Below are 12,500 nucleotides of genomic sequence, written 5' to 3'. Positions count from 1 at the left end.
AGACTAATACTTGGCGTGCGTAGTTCTGGCCACCCAGCTAACATTTCACGATCATACACGGCCAGTGTAGCTAGCCCGCTGACTTACAGGCTGTGAAGTTCGCACAGAAGGGATATCGATATCAATAACTCCAGAATGGTTAGCTTGTGAATATGGCGGTGTGGTCATGCAGTGAGGCTTTAGGACGTTTTTATAGAAAGAATTTACATGATTTTGTGTAATGTAGGTAATGAGTTATAGTAATGTATCGAGGCACCTATATGGGTGTGACTTCCTCTCCGAATATTGTGTGTGTGTGTGTGAGAGAGAGATCAGTCTCTGGTGGTTTTAATTACAACGAATCAGGACAGTCAACCAGCTCGGGTCTGCTCCAGAGTTTTATTCTGCACTAAGGATGGAGAAGACGAAGCTCTCTGCGTATATACAGTTGCAACCAAAATTATCCAAACCCCCAGTGCAAATCAGGTTTCATATCACAGTTTATAGACTTTCAGCTGTTTGCGATGAACAAATAGTTCGACACAACGAACGCTTCAAGCGGTTTCCCCAAATTCAACTGAAAAATGCAACTTATAATGACTTCTCCAGTTTAAAATTATTCACCCCCCTGAATAGACTCCCTCACAACAGCACAGATATGCAGAGCAGGTGTTGTCTCGAGCACACCTGATACTAAACTAATCAAGGGCTTCATTAGTTACAGCAGGTGTGCTTGAGCTGGAACACATGAAATACCTGAACTGGCTTGGGGTAGAAAACGTCTGAAATACCCGGACGGGGCAGAAAAAGGAAGATATAAACGGCTGCAAGCAGATTTGTGAGAAGGCAGGTTGTGAAAAACCCTCGAGTGACTGTAAAAGACCTGCAGCGAGACCTGGTGTAACAGACTCTGAGGTTTCAGTGAGCACAGTAAGGCGTGTACTAAACGCAGAAAGTCTCCATGCCAGAACTCCAAGACGTTCAGCACTACTGACCCAAAAGCACAAGAAAAGTCGCTCAGAATCATATAAATAATCCACAGAAGTTTTGGGATTGTGTTCTGTGGAGCGATGAAACAAAACTGGAACTTTTCAGCACGATGGATCAGCGGTACGTCTGGAGGAAGAAGAATGAAGAAAGAACACTCTGTCCACAGTCGAGCATGGTGGGGGCTCGGTGATGCTCTGCGGCTGCTCTTCATCCTCTGGCACTGGAAACGTGCAGCGTGTGGAAGGCGAGATGGATTCAGTGAAGTATCAGGAAATCCCAGGAGAAAACATCATGCCGTCTGTGAGGAAGCTGAAGCTTGGGAATCACTGGACCTTCCAACAGGACAATGATCCCAAACATACCTCAAACTCCACCAAGGCTTGGTTACAGAAGAAGTCCTGGAAGATTCTACAGGGCCATCACTGTCACCTGACTTGAACCCCATAGAAGATCTCAGGTGGGATTTGAAGAAGGCGGTTGCAGCACGCAAACCCAAGAATATTACTGAACTGGAGGACACTGCTCATGAGGAACGGGAGAAGATTCCTCAGGAACGCTGCAGAAGCTCTGCATCTCGTTTGCAGCAGGTCATAACAGCAAAAGGAGCTCTACTAAGTACTAAAGATGCTCGCCATGAAGGGGGTGAATAATTTTAAACTGGAGAAGTCATTATAATTTGCATTTTCAGTTGAATTTGGGGAAACCGCTTGAAGCATTCGTCGTGTCGAACTATTTCAATCGCTTTTGTTTGTGTTCATCGCAAACAGCTGAAAGTCTGTACATTTTAACAATAAACCTGATTTGTAATGGGGGTTGAATCATTTTGATATGTGTGTATGTATGTTACACACACACACACACACACACACACACACTACAGCATGTCCATGAGTGTATTCCCACTTGGATCCTCCTATTCCTGCCTGCTCATCTCCCCGTACCGCACACTCGCCGCAGTGTCCTTGAGAATCCAGTGACTTTGACGTTCTTGTGTTCCAGCTCTGTCTCTGCTCATCTCTTTCTCGTGCGTTCCTGTCGAGAAATAACAGTTCAGCTCGAGTAGGCGTTAATCATGCACGCTGGCTATATTAGTTTATTCGAGGCGGTTTAGTGCGCACTGCAGACCGAAGAGCTGCTGCTCGGAGCTCGGAGTTCCCTTTCAGTGCCGCGGTGTGAAATATTCATGCTGCTGAAGTCAGCCATTGTGATTGTGTAAGCATCTCTCTCTCTCTCTCTCTCTCTCCCTCTCCCTCTCTCCCTCTCTCTCTTTCTCTCTCTCTCTCTCTTGCTCGCTCGCTCGCTCGCTCAGTCTAACTACCTCTGAGTTTTCTCTAACATCTCTCTTACAAAATTCCCCGCCCATCTTTTCCTGCAATCCTTCACTCTTTTCATTTCCTCACAATGTCCCTTCATTCCGTGTGTCTCTGCTTTGTGTCGCTCGCGCTCGTGTTCATGTCGCTCGTGCCCTTAAAGGACCGCTTGACGGAAAGCATCTATAAACACAGGGCCGGTTAACGCTGAGCTCAGGGTGTCCGAGTGCAGCGTTCTGTCCGATCTCGGGCTGTCGATCCGTCACAGGCTCCTCCACAGGCTTGTAAATGCACTTTTAAACCCACTCAGTGCTTTTACTGCTGCTCGTGTTCTGACATTGGTGTAAATTTGATCAGCAGGCGATGTTCACGCAGACTTCAGGGGCTGAAAGGCATGTTGTTTTAAAAAAATATATATACATATATAATTTTTAACTTAACGTTTTTAGATACATGGCAATGGTAACGATCACAATAATACCCCCAAAAACATTTTATAAGTTGAACTTGTTTTATTTAAACACAAATTGACTGTTTACACGGACAGCGGTAATCTAATTATCGACCTTATTCTGAGTAAGACAATATTCTGATTAAAGTGTTTACATGAGTCGCTTTTAGAATACTCCTGTCATGTTCCTGTGCTACATGTTATAGAACATCGATTAACGGCACACGTCATTACGTCCCCGCGCCACGCCGTCCGACGTCCCTCCAGAATTTCACTTATCGATGTACAGTTGGTCTTCGTTACGGGACCGTATACAGTGTATTTGGTGTTTCATGTTTAATTTTACGAAAGCTTCAAGTGCAGTTAATTACGTGCAAATAGACGACTGCTTGAAGCCGTGGGCTGCGTCCCAAACCGCGTACTTGCCCAAATACATGTATTTCTCCTTCTATATAGCAGGTAAGTACGCGGTTTGGGACGCAGCCGTGCTCTCTTGTTTGCCGTCAAACATTTGAGCGCTGCCGTGTGCGATCGTGTCCTGTCGCACAACGCGGTGAAAACTCTCACACGACGTTAACCGAGTGATTAAGGCGTGTACATGTCTGTAACGCACGTCCATAATGCGACTAAAACAGGAGTACTCCACACGCCTTGGTTCCATTTGTGTTTACTTCGAGTGTGACTTTAGTCAGATGAAGGTCCTCAGAAGTAACCGTATGTTTTTGATATAATCATTTTACACAATTGTCTAATATTCACATGGCTGGTCTTTTCTCTGTCAGTGTTGAGAAGGAAAGAGCTGGAGAGAACTCGCCAACAAGTCATCAGGTTTTCCAGGACGTGTCTCTGCTTATACCTGAAAGTTCGGAACGTTTCACGGTCACGCCTCGATTGGCTCATGTCCTGTCTTAGTGGTATTTTTGAGTGACTCGTGCGAGCGGATTGTGATGTTTCGTGGTGTTGTGCCGTATACAGATGTGTATTATATCAGTGTATATATTACATCACAGTGTAATGTTGTGTAGGAAGGATATTCACGTTGTATTGTGCCAGCCTACATTACAGTTTAAGGCCATGGCTCTTGTGTTTTAATAAACCGCTGTGAGTGAGGAAGAAGGGGAGTGGGTGTGGCTCACTGCTCACTGAAATGAAGTGCTTGCACATGCGACAGTTTCACTACACACTCGCGTCACTGCTTTACTCTCACAGAAATGAAACCATTTGGGAAAAAAAATTGTTCTTTTTGTTTTCTTTAAAATTTGAAAGAAAAAAAAATTCCAGAATTTGTATTTGATCATTTTTAACGATTCAGTACTAAATTTTACCACCGAATCAGCTGCGTATTTAGTATTCTTCTTAAATGACTGTCATCATATCATATCGTTCAGCCTTAATTATATATTATAAACACACACCATACAGTACCATGAAAAAGTATTCACTTCCTTTTCTTTGCTTTTCTTTTTCTGCATATTTCGCTCATGTGAAATTGTTCCAGACGAAATCTACTACCAGACTGACGACCTGTGTGTAGACTAATTGAACCTAATTAGCTATTCAGTTCTGTTAATTAGCTGATTGAGTAACCGAGGACTTTTTTTGCTGCTCAGAACCAGTTGGTGTTGGATTTCAGTAAATAAAATCATCACTTAATAAACATCACTGTAATAAATATAATTGTGGAACTCGGGAAGGGTGCAAATACTTTTTCACGGCACTGTGTAATGTGTAATTTTTTTTCTCACACACACACACACAGGAACACAAGAGATGACAGCAACCCACATGTATTAAACTAAATGTGTGTGTGTGTGTGTGTGTGAGAGAGTTTGAAAATGTTGGTGGATTGCCTTTTATTTTGTCAAAGGGCAGATGATCTCTCCATTCTAACCTTTCGTGATATCTCCGTGCAGTGACAGCTCCCTCAGACCCCCCAAACCCCCCCCGTCTTTTTCCACTTGCCCCTCCATTCTATCTCTATTTTGTTTTCTTGCTGTCTGCATCTCTCCTCCCATCTTCTTTTCCCGCACCACTGGGATTCTCGGTGCTGCTGAAAGGATGTAGCCATGACGACGATTCATAGGGGTGACCCGACACATTGACTGTGTCTTGCGTGCTCTCTCTCTCTCTCTCCCTCTCTCCCTCTCTCTCTCTCTCTCTCGCTCTCTCTCTCTCTCTCTCTCTCTCTAGTTTTAGTTACGTTCAAAGAAAAAATGTGACCGACAGAATCACAAAAAACTAAGAAGTACGTCTCTTTGACTGATTTTTTTTTTTAATTATTATTATTTGTTTATTTTTTCGTATAGGGGTTAGTTTACCAAGACAGGGTCATGGGGTTTTTTGTTTGTTTGTTTTTTCTTCTCTCTCACCCACACGCACACGTGCTTTGACAGTTGGCTGCACACCTTTTTGCCTTTTCAGGATATACAGTGTCACATGGCTAGAGCCAGACTCTTCCGAGACACACACACACTCTTGCGTTTACATACACACACACACTGAGGTCGCTTGGGAGCTCATTATGGATTCTGTGCACTCTCTCTCTCTCTCTCTCTCTCTCTCTCTCTCTCTCTCTCTCACTCAATACCCCCCCCCCTCCCCCCCCAGCAGCAGGCGTGTATTCATCTCTGCAGCACATCGTTCTTAGAAAAAACCCAGCAATGACTAGGGTTGACATTCAAATATTTATTTGCAGTCAGTCATTTGACTTCCTGTTTTTTTTCCTCCAGCGCGCGCACACACACACACACACACACACACACACACACACACACACACACCAGCTTAGAATCACACACTCTTCAAGTCCGTGACCCGGATGACCTCACAACACAACTGTCACCAAGCGTGTGTCATTTCTCTGTAGTGTATTATACTGTGTGTGTGTGTGTGTGTGTGTGTGTGTGTGTATGATTCACACTTGTGTTTGACTCCTTGGGTCATCCACCCACACATCAGCTCTCTCTCGTTCTGTTTAATAGCTCTATCTCACATTGTCTCCGTCTCTCTTTTTCTCTCCTCTCACCTTCGTCACATGGCGTCTCGGGTCATCTCTCGCTCCGAGCTTCCTCTCACCGTTCCTCCATCATCGGGTGATCCCCGTCTTAAGCCAGCTCGTACGTTCACGCTAACGAGCGGCAAAGCGACAGACGATCGTTCGTTTTCTACGGCTGCGTGTTGTTTTGAACCGGCAAGTCTAATTTGCACGTCGTAAATGAGACTTTCCTGTTAAAAACAACACGTTTTATTTGCTGCGTGATGACGACGACTCGTTCCGCCCGGGCCGAGCGCGTTCGCGTTAATTAAAGGCCTGATTCTGTGCTTCAGCCTGTTCGCTGATGAGCCGCTGTAGCTCGGGGGATTTATCGCTCTCACCAACGGGCCTATAAAAATATAGCAGACGTGAGGAATACGATACGAACACGTTCAACTCTCTCACACGTCCGTCTTACCGCATAACACGCCCGTTCTGTTCGTCATAAACACTAAATCTTGTGCTTGTCCTCCTGCGTACACACACACACACACACACGGGCATTAGCATGCGTGCCGGAGATCTGCGGGAGATCCCCGGTGGAGTCGAGTCCAGAAACTGCAGCACCATCTGCTCCAACAGCAGCCAACACAGCAGGCCATACACCACTGCCCCCTAATTCTCCAACACGTCTACGTGTGTGTGTGTGTGTGTGTGTGAGGTTTTCACTTCTTTACAAGCATCAGATGACCCTGTAATAAGCAATGAGTAACACCCAATCGACTGTGGAGGTCTGGAGTGTTTTATTCCGCTTATACCACAGCGTTTTGGCAACAATTAGAACGTTTAATTTATTAACGAACGACACGTCTCACGTTTTAACGGTTTATAGTTAATTTATTGCTGAGGAAGGTCCGAGAGACGAGTTACTTCCTGTTCTCGTTGACTTTATAGCTGCGATAAACAGACGCTTTCTCACCAGTCTCTCTCATATATCATGTGGAGCGTCCACCGTTCAAGTCCCTGTGAATGAGCTGTTACTACGGAAACGACAACACAGTATTAGAACGAGCGCGTTAATATAAACCTTCTTACATCAAGCTGACTACAGGATGCGGGTAAGCCTGGATAGAAACCGAGACATCTTTCTAACTAGCAAGCGGTGGGGGTGGAGTCATAACATGAGACCACGCCCATCGGGACTGAAATGTGTCGCAGAGTGGAATGAAGGCGACCCGTCGCAAAGACGGTGCATTCATGTGCAGCGGCGCTTTCGCCGGTGTTCACGGAAACGGGTGGCGAGTCGCTAGTGTCGCACGTCGCTTAGGGGCGTGGCCTGTCCAGGGTTTTTCAGTTCTCATGAGAAAGGGTAACAGCCAAAATGTAGCGTAGAGCACACGGTTCACTACGGTGTCCGATTTATTATTCTTCAAAATGTATTTTAAGTGATAATTCTGTTTTAGGAGCTTAAGTTGTGGGCGGAGAACTGAGGAAACGTCGGACCGGACTGGACCGCAGCGTCGGATCGGTCTGAGGAATCGCTCGATACGGGCGTTTACAGGGTGGAACCTAATCTGCATAATTTCACATGCAAATTAGGCATTAGGCGCACTTAGAAAACAAATGAACAGTCGAGTTATTTATCTACACTAATACACATGTCAGTGCAAGCTTGTTATGGAGACGTGAGTGTGTGTGTGTGTGTGTGTGTGTGTGTGACTGTGTGTGTGTGTGAGTGAGTGAGTGAGTGAGAAAGAAACCAGCAGGTGGTCCTCTTACTTCAGTGTCTTTGCTTCTGATCTGGTTTCTGTTCCAGAGCCTTGTTAACATGTTTCTGTAAAAACAGAGCGAGGCCTGCTGTGCTCAGATAAATGTTGATAAGTGTGTGTGTGCGTGTGTGTGTGTGTGTGCGTGCGACCGTGCGCAGCGTGCTCAGTGCGGAGCCGTGCTGGATTTAGCGGCTGGACGCCCTGAGGAGTCCGATTGATTTACTGCTGCATATAAAATGATGAGCTGGCCGTGTTTCATTTGCTCTCTGCTCTTCCTCTTTGTCACACACACACACGTGCATTTTTATTTATATATATATATATATATATATACACACACACACACACTTTAAAACAAGAGGGACAAAACAAAAGCATTCATTAATCTCCGTTCTGGTGTGTTTGAGCTGTGGCATCTGTGGGGGGCAAGGACACACATATATGTATACATGTGGTGTGTGTGTGTATATATGTGTGTAATATAAAATAAGGAAGTGAAAAGAAAATAAAGATGCAAGAGTGATTGTGTGGGAGAGAGAGTGGGTGGGGGTACAAAGAGTGGGCCACAGAATTTAAATTTTGAGAGAGAATGATGGAGCAAAAAACAGAACAAAAGACAGTGAGAGTGTGTGAGAGAGACAGACAGAAGGAGAGACCGGCAGCGAGACCGTTACGGACACAGAGTGACGGAGACAGACAGAGCGAGAGAGACAGAAAGAGAGACCGAGAAAGATCGAGAGAGGGAGAAACGGACTGATATCGAGAGAGGCAGACAGACTGGGAGAGAGAGAGAGAGAGACACTGAGAAAGACGGACAGACGGAGAGCTGGGGAGAGAGACAGCGAAGATCAGAGAGTGAAGAAGGCTCACGAAAGCAGAACAGAAAGTTTACCCCCTTACATGAGTGAACACACACACAACAAGCTTTGTGTGTAGGGGGGTTTGCTCCACTAGTTCTGGAACACACTCTGCATTTATGGTGCAGTCGAACAACAATAAAGGCTCATTTATATCAGCTGGGGGGGGGTGTGTGGGGGGTGTGTGTGGGTGGGTGGGTGTGTGTGCGTGTGGGTTTGGTGGTCAGGGGACCGAAACCTTAAATACTCTCGCAGCCGTGATCCGCTGTTATATCATTTGATGCGCTGCATTTGGAAGACGCTTTACTGCCACACTGCTGTTTGGTCTTTAATTTAAGGAAGGAGTCTCCAGTGTCAGTGTGGTGTAGCATTCCGAGGGTAAAGCCGCAACTTTAAGTTTTCCAGCATCTTCAGGACCGAGGAGTTTACGCTCTTAATCTTTGGGAGAGAGAAGCAGGAGAGGCTGGTAAGGGAACGATCAATGTTTCTAGCCGCCGTAACGTAAGCGAGAGCTCCTTCACAAACATTAAATGTAACTATAAACAGATAAAAACTACTATGTAATGTCTTTTTATTTAATTAATTTATTTAATTATAAAATGGTAGTCGTTGGTACATTGCTGTGATTTAAGAGGAATAAAACACTGAGACGTGCTGTTTTACACTCCCGTCCGAAAGTATTGGAACGGCAAGACCAGTTCCTGCGTTTGTGACGTACACTGAAGACATTTGGATTTGAGATCAGAAGATGAATTGGACGATGGATCAGAATTTCCGGGTTCATTTCCGGGTATTTAGACGTGTTAAACAGCTTAGAACATAGCACCGTTGCCTTTTAAATAAAGAGCCCTTCTTACAAGATGTGATATAAGTCTCGGGTGTCCTCAGAATGGGTCCGACGTTTATAGTTGGTTCTGATCCATGCTTGAGAATCAGATTTTCAGCAGATCCTGCATTGTATTGACCCTCGTTCACACAGTCTGGTGTAAAACGATTGGAACCAACGTATAGGAATTCCTTCAAAAAGAAATCCTCTTCAGTGGCTCTGATGCCGGGAGCACGTGAAGACTCGTACGTTCATTCTCACAGCCAACAACAGAACACTTGCACCGTTTACGAAGCTGAGACATTCTTCTCACCACGGTGGATTGTGAGAGCTTCACCCCTGCCCTGTGGAGGTTGTTGGTGATGTCACTGTTATTTTTGGGGTTTTCTTCACAGCTCTCTCAATGTTTCTCAATACTGTTGTTGTGTTCCCTTGCCCGACCTGTTCCATGTCCGCTTGTCAGGACACCGGTGGGTTCCTTCTGGTTCTGGTTATACTCGATGTTTGTGCAATGGGTCTGGTAGATCTTCCCTCTTGTCTCGGCTTCAGCATAGCTTGCTTTTCTCCCATAGACAGCTCTCTGTTCACGATGGTTTATCCTTTTTAACATCAAATGCAGTCTTAAAAAGCAAAACCCAGGGCTCAAACCAAGAGTAGACCTTCAGAGCTATAAGTTGTCTGTCATTTAAACAGTTTAATACGGCCGGCACACCTGGGCAACGAGAAACGCCCGTCAGTCATGCGTTCCGATATTTTTTTGGGGGAAAAATGGGTGGGTTGAAACAAAAAGTGCCGTGTTCTAAGTCGTTTAACACGTCGAGATGCAAATATGAAGAAGAAATGAAAGCTGGAATCCTGATCTATCGTCTCATGTTCATCTCCAACCCAGATGTCTTCAGTGTACGGAGAAAACAATAGAATTGTCCTTGCTGTTCCAATACTTTCGGAGGGGACTGTAATCCTCTACTTTTAAAACTTAATTATGTAAAAATACGCTGTTATGAAATTGGTTTCACGGCGGATGGTATTACTGTGTTCTACGTGTGTGTGTGTGTGTGAAGTGTAGAAACAGGAAACAAAGGAAGGACAGATAAAGATATTGTTTGCACACTTGAGTACACGCACACCATGAAACACCTCTGCACTGCATCCACCACTCCATCTTTCACACGTTCTTCTCACCCGTCCTCTCTCGGCTTCTCTCAGAGCCTCCCTCCATCTTCATCTTCTTCATCATCAACGCCTTTAATTCACTGATGACCATTTACCCCCCGTAAACCACCCCCCCACCCCCCCAAAACCCGTGTCCCACCGGCTCACCCGGACCCTCCTCACAACAGAGCCCTCTTTTTATTATTTGAAACATGTTTTAGATAACGAATTTAAACCATTAGCCAGCAGGTAGTGTTATGCAAATCACAGCACGCAGAGCGGTGGTTAAATGGCTTCCGTTCATTCTCTAATGCAAATTTTTATTTTTCTATTTCAGACCTTTTTCCTTCGATTATCCAGCTTCAAGTATTTTATTATAAATAATTCATGACCAAGCTTTTCCAATTAGTCCAGTCTGGCTTATTATTATTATTATTATTATTATTATTATTATTATTACTACACTCTCCCCTCCATCTTGTGTTTAATAACCGATGTGGGACGTCGTGAAATTCATAAAGGTTTTCCGTGTGTGTGGCTCTGCTCTAAGCATAGCTCACAGGGAGAAATGTTTAAGTACTTTTTAAACTGTGTGTGTGTGTGTGAGAGAGTATTTTCAGAACCAGTATTTTGAGCTCACACTAGAGCCCGTTCATTTACACGTCGAGACATGACTCACAACTCCACAGCTTTCTCTCTCTTTCTCTCTTTTTCATTTTTAAATCTGTCACTTTCACACAAGCGGCTCTCGCACTTATCCGCCCTTATTTTTAATCTCCGTGTTGAATTGCTGTGCACGGACGCGATGTGCGAGAGGAGGTCCTCAGTGACAGCATGAAAAGGATAAACACGAGGTTTACGTTCCCTCGTCATTAAAAAATAAATAAATCAAAAAAATCATCAGCTCCTCGTATCGCTGTAGACGAAGTTAAGTATGTTTTACTCGCAACGGACGCACTTTATTTGTTTGTTTAACACCTGCACCTTAGTGAGAATCTCACCTAGCAGCTGATCAAAGTGTACTCGTGATGGATTTGATCTTCTGCTCGGGGTGTGGTGTTCGGGTGCTTCATATGGATGGATCGGTTTCTAAGGCAACGATCGTAGAAAATAAAATCGAAGAAGGACAGACATGTGGTGTGTATAAAATAGATTTTTTATAATGATGTGCAAGTAATTTAATAAGGCTAGCTAGTGAGTTAAGAGCCAAAGTAAATGCCCCCTCAACAAACGTTGAGACCACGAAAATATACGGAGTGGCCAACGAACTCGGGGTTTCAAATACAATTCAAATTCCTTAATTTTATTATATGTTTAATTCCGTTTGTGTGTGTGTGTGTGTGTGTGTCTGGTATATTTCAGTTTGTTTTTAGAGCTGGATGGATGTTATTTATTCAACAGGAATGTTAAATTAGCACATGGTACACACTCGCGTGGGCGAGTGTTTGAGAATCTCAGAAACCTCGACGGCGAAGGAGAAAGCTGTTATAAATACCCCTGAATCAGGCCACCGATCCCAACTCGCTCACCTCGCTTACAGAAAAAGCAGGGTTATTTTCCTGACCCGGGCCGGGCCGGGCCGGTTCCAGAGCCGCCGCGGGGCCGCCGTGAGAGAGTGTCGTTAACGAGAGAAAGAAAAAAGGTGTCAGATCTGACACTGCAAATCATTTTAATAGAAATATAATCGTTATGAAGTCATTAAAGTGGCTGTTTGTGCTCATGTGCATTTAAACAGTATGATCAAGTCCCTTACTGTAGAATCGGGGGTGTGTGCATGTGTGTGTGTTTCTGGGGAAAAAGCTGCCACGTGTCTTTCAGTTACAGACAGTAGAGAAGCTTTCGGCTGATTAATCGCTGTACGTGATCTCTGCTTCTCGTGGTGGTCGGGGGGTCTGGAGATACGTTTTAATTGTGCTATACGAGTGTAGATGCATCATTTCACAATCAAAACCCAAACAATTATAAATAAAGACGGCAGGATACCCACGATATCGATATTATATTGTGACGTAATGCAGCAGTCAGATTTGAATTGGGATTACTGGATTATAAATCCATCAGCTAGTGCGTGTTGGGTTGCCTGGAAACCCTGTCTAGGTTAAAACGTGATGGTTAATATGACGCGTCATTCTTCTTTTTCTGAGAATGCTCATGACGGAGCACGTCATGCTTGTGCCGTCGATAAATATAGA

General features: G+C 44.6%; 1 protein-coding gene across 5 annotated transcripts in view; it reads left to right on the top strand.

Moving 5' to 3' along the window:
• Nucleotides 1-12,500, top strand: part of strbp (spermatid perinuclear RNA binding protein) — an 83,075-nt gene that overhangs the window by 27,024 nt on the left and 43,551 nt on the right. Inside the window, exon 1 of one of the 5 annotated variants that reach the window (XM_053645092.1) lies at nt 8,580-8,796. The exons of the other annotated variants lie outside the window; for them this stretch is intronic. The gene's annotated coding sequence lies outside the window, so the exon portion shown is untranslated. Of the gene's footprint in view, nt 1-8,579; nt 8,797-12,500 lie in introns of those variants that run through there. 5 annotated transcript variants of the gene reach the window in all.

Source organism: Ictalurus furcatus, chromosome 16 (assembly GCF_023375685.1).
Source record: "Ictalurus furcatus strain D&B chromosome 16, Billie_1.0, whole genome shotgun sequence".
In the NCBI taxonomy this organism is placed as follows: domain Eukaryota; kingdom Metazoa; phylum Chordata; class Actinopteri; order Siluriformes; family Ictaluridae; genus Ictalurus; species Ictalurus furcatus.
The sequence above is the reverse complement of the archived record's forward strand: the minus strand, read 5'-3'. Positions and strand labels throughout refer to the sequence as shown.